The sequence below is a fragment of the Coenobita brevimanus genome, chromosome 61 (assembly GCF_032717465.1).
Source record: "Coenobita brevimanus isolate Jiangsu-jjx chromosome 61, ASM3271746v2, whole genome shotgun sequence".
Taxonomy (NCBI): domain Eukaryota; kingdom Metazoa; phylum Arthropoda; class Malacostraca; order Decapoda; family Coenobitidae; genus Coenobita; species Coenobita brevimanus.
Window position 1 is genome coordinate 43,637,765 of NC_137014.1, and position 5,000 is coordinate 43,642,764.

The window sequence follows — 5,000 nt, forward strand, 5'->3', positions numbered from 1 at the left end:
TGTGGGTGTGTGTGGGTGTGAATGCAACCTGAGAAAGCTTAATGATAATGCAACTTCTGGTCTGCTGCCACTGGACTTACCGTGGGTGTACCTAGTGTGGGTGTGGGTGTGGGTGTAGGAGCCTGAGTAGGCGTGGGTGTACGTGGGAGTAGCCGTAGGTCATGTGGGTGTGGATATAGGTTGAGGTGTGGGTGGGTGTGTCTGTGGGTGAAGGTGTAAGTGTGGGTGTAGTGAGGTCAGTGCGTCTCATGAGTAAATATAAACCTTCTTGTTGCTGGCACGTATTTAGAAGTGAATCACGGAAAAGCATTTAGAATTCTATCAACAACTCCACGACAAAAAAAAAAACTCTTCACTTTTTTCTGCATTGAGTCTTTGGGTGACTAGAAGAGGACCCAAGTAAAAGAAATACACTTAGAATTTATTTAGATACAACTTACACTTACAACTTACCGGTACTTACACTTACAACTTACTTACAACTTACTTAAATTACACTGATTTGAATACCGTAAAAGAATTCTGATTTGAAAATATATTAACCAATAATAATGAATAATATATTTTTTTTTTGCTCCATTAAGCTTACTCGCCATTTGGAAACGAGAATAAATTTAATACAAAAAAATAAAGAAACGTAAGAAAAAAAATCGACCATTTTTCGATTTCTAACATTCATCTACGGTACCTCTTCAGTCCGATTTTTATCATGTTTCTTTATAACAGAGAGAGAAAGAGAGAGAGAGAGTGACGAAGATCCGTAACTCCTTATAGCTCAGTTAATGGCCAAGTGGAGTCATACCGGAGGCTAAATCTGACTAGTAACCAAGGAGACTCACACCCACCTCAAAACTACAACTCATCAGACTTCACACACGTACGACCAGGTAAAGTCCAGTTCCCTGAGGTGAAAGAAACAAAAAAAACAAAAAACAAACACGAGATAAAGCCAAACAAAAACAAACAGATAAAACACTCCACTCTACACCCACACACATAACGTGACCTTAATCCACACACATTCATTCAACAGAGATCAAAATTCCTTCTCTAACCCCGAGATTTTCGCCCTTGTCACCACACCACACACAAACTCAATCAACAGAGATCAAAATTCCTTCTATAACACCGAGATTTTCACCCTTGTCGCCACACCCGGGCTCCGTGCGTCCACCTGCAGGCTCCCAGATAGCGCTTATCGTGGGTTTTATCGCGCTTCCTGTTTACGACGATACCGCTACGATAACACGTGGGGTGTTTTTTTATTGCAGTAATATTTTAAGTAGTCGGTGTGGTGGTGATAAGTTTGTTAGTAGAGCGACAGGGGGTTTGTGTGTGTGTGTGTGTGTGTGTGTGTGTGTGTGTGTGTGTGTGTGTGTGTGTGTGCCCGCGCAGGGGGATTGGTATTGTGTAGGGATTGTGTGTGTGTGTGTGTGTGTGTGTGTGTGCAGGCGGATCGGTATTGTGTAGGGATTGTGTGTGTGTGTGTGTGTGTGTGTGTGTGTGTGTGTGTGTGTGTGTGTGTGTGCTGGCGGATCGGTATTGTGTAGGGATTTTGTGTGTGTGTGTGTGTGTGTGTGTGTGTGTGTGTGTGTGTGTGTGTGTGTGTGTGTGTGTATGCGCGCGCAGGGGGATTGGTACTGTGTAGGGATTTTGTGTGTGAAGAGATTGCCATTGTGATGTGTGTGTGTGTGTGTGTGTGTGTGTGTGTGTGTGTGTGTGTGTGCAGGCGGATCGGTATTGTGTAGGGATTTTGTGTGTGTGTGTGTGTGTGTGTGTGTGTGTGTGTGTGTGTGTGTGTGTGTGTGTGTGTGTGTGTGTGTGTGTGTGTGTGTGTGTGTGTGTGTGTGTGCAGGCGGATCGGTATTGTGTAGGGATTTTGTGTGTGTGTGTGTGTGTGTGTGTGTGTGTGTGTGTGTGTGTGTGTGTGTGTGTGTGTGTGTGTGTGTGTGTGTGTGTGTGTGTGTGTGTGTGATGAAGGCCGTTTACACCATACCTCAGACTTCTTATCACCGAAGATAGTAAAGCTTAAGTACAAGGATAAGATGGATTTTTTATTTTCTTTTTGTTTTTATTATCGCATGAGTGACAAGGATAGCACCAAAACACTCCCCCCCCCCGACTATGGCGTGCAACCGATGATGTACGATACAGGTCCCTAATTCTTGTTCCTGGTTGGTGATGGAGATAAGAGCTGCATATTTACTGAGGACACAAACAATACTGCTGTTTGGACCGATACACAGACAGACAGACAGATAGATAGACAGATGGATAGATATATAGACAGACAGATAAATAAACAGATACAGGAGAGAGATAGATATAGATAGAAAGATAGACATAGATAGTTTTATCGACCACAAATCCACAAACTGCTTAAACACACACACACACACACACACACACACACACACACACACACAGACTACCCCCTCCTTCTCTCTCTCTCTCTCTCTCTCTCTTACACACACACTCCTCCTTCGCTCCCTCTCCCTCTCTCTCTCTCTCTCTCTCTCTCTCTCTCACACACACACACACACACACACACACATGGGGGGGGAGGACGCAAGGGTCAGGGAGGGAAAAAGATGACAAATGCTCTGAGAAATACACTGTTGACGGAAAAAGAAAATATCTGAGTTAGAGAGAGAGAGAGAGAGAGAGAGAGAGAGAGATGAAAAGACAAACTCATTCAATTAACTGCAAAATTCCTGGACCACTGATAAAGAGATAAGAAGGTCAGTACACCCAGGATGGCATGAATGAAAGATATACGGATTTCGGCAAGCTCCCTAACACCTCTTCCTTAGCGATTTAATGCAAGAAGCACTAACACCTCTTCCTAGACAATTTATTTCATGAGGCTCCGTAACACCTCCTCCTACGCGATTATTTCAGGAAGCTCTCTCAGTGATTTATTTAAGGACGCTCCCTAACACCTCTTCCTATGCTCTTTATTTTGCTTGATAAAAAAAAAAAATAAGTCATAGCAAGAAAAATGGCATAACACTGTAAATGACTATGAGGTAAGGCAGATGAAGGTAAGGTGAGGTAGGGAAGTTAAGGTAGATACGGTTAAGTAAGTGAAGGTAAGGTAAGGTAGATTAGGTTAAGGTAAGGTAGATGAAGGTAAGGTAAGGTAAAGTAATTAGGTTAAGGTAAGGTAGGTGAAGGTATGTTTAGGTAAGGTGAGGTAAGGCAGATTAGGTTAAAGTAGGGTAAAAAGGTTAAAGCACAGGACGTAAGGCAAGGTTGGTTAAGGCAGATTAGATTAAGGTAAGGTAGTTGAAGGCAGATTAGGTTAGTTTAATCCCTAAAGCCGGAAAGGTAATCTAAAATAAATATCATCCTCAAGTAGTAGAAGAAAAAAACAAATAAGACCTTGAAGTGAAAAAAGAAAGAAAGATTAGATTAAGGTAAATTGGGGTAGGTTAGGGTAGGTGGATCAGGCTGGTCAAAGGTAGATTAGGTTAATGAAGGTAGGCTGGGTATGATTACGGCCAGATTAGGAGATATTAGACAGGATTAGTGGCAGAGGTGTTAGGAATGTGGGTCTAAGTGGGGCAGATTAGGTTATGGATATTGGTTTAGGTGATGGTGTGTTAGGACAGGTTAGGAGAGATTAGGCTAAGCTGCTTAGGTGATGTGTTAGGATACGTTAGAGATTTGGTTAAGAATATCAGCTTATGTGATGTGTGTTAGGAGAGGTCAAGAGAGAAGATGTTAGGCGATAATAGCTTGGTGATGTGTGTTAGGGGTGGGAATAAATTAGGTGATACGTGTTAGGATAGGTTAGAAGATGTTAGGTGATGTTAGGTTGTGTTACGAGCCAGCCTAGACCCCCACCTACACTGCACAACCATTCACGACTTCGCTGTGATAAGGACTGTGATTGTGTGTGTTATCACGTGAGCATAATGCAAGACCAGAGGGAGATAACGAGAGCTTTTGACAACGACCACCACCAACGAACACAGATAATGGCGATATACAAACAGATGACATGTTAAACTGACACAACAGCTGACGAGGGAGGGGGGGGGTGTACGTCCGCTCCTCCCCTCCCCCCTAATCTTTGTCTATATGCAGCGTATATGCAGTTACTCTATAAACACTAATCACAGGATATAGCACAATTACCGTATCTACCTTTAACAACTTTGCAACTCCCCAAAACTCTACATCAGGACTATCCAGCTGACTGCAGTGGTCCAGTCACATAATTTCTTAAAGGACAGAATGTAGAACGCATATCAAAATTTCAATACAATAAAATAAACAAACAAACGGGAGATGAACGCAGATTGCAAGCCAAACACGTTACCACCGGGCCACCGCGGCTCCTTCGCCTATCAATTTACCTACCAAATTCTATTAACACCTTGTAGTTCCTTATCTACTAAATTATTTATATTTTTTTCACTCAACTTCCTCACTACAAGAATATACCATCAGGTGTACTTCTTCCTTCGCTTACCTGGCTACTTAATTACAGGTGTACACTTCCTAATGAACAACTTACCTATTAATAAGAACATCATAAAATCTTGTACATAATCTTCTGAAATTACACACTTAACTATCTACTACGGACATCATTCTCTCTCTCTCTCTCTCTCTCTCTCTCTCTCTCTCTCTCTCTCTCTCCCTCTCTCTCTCAGTATTTTTTTTCTTACCTTATATAGCACTCCTTCGTCACTTTGGGGGACGTTCTTCTCACACGCCAAAGCCCTGAAATAACAACAACAACAATAATAATAATAATAATAATAACAGTAAAAGTAGTAGTAGTAGTAGTAACATAATAATAATAATAATAATAATAATAATAATAATAATAGACACCCATCAATAAAACAAGACAATAAGGGTTTGTCAATCCACCGGGGAAACAGAAAATTATAGGGGAGAGAGAGAGAGAGAGAGAGAGAGAGAGAAACACACCACCACAACGAAGGGATCAAGCATGCCTTCCCACCACCCCCCCCACTCATACC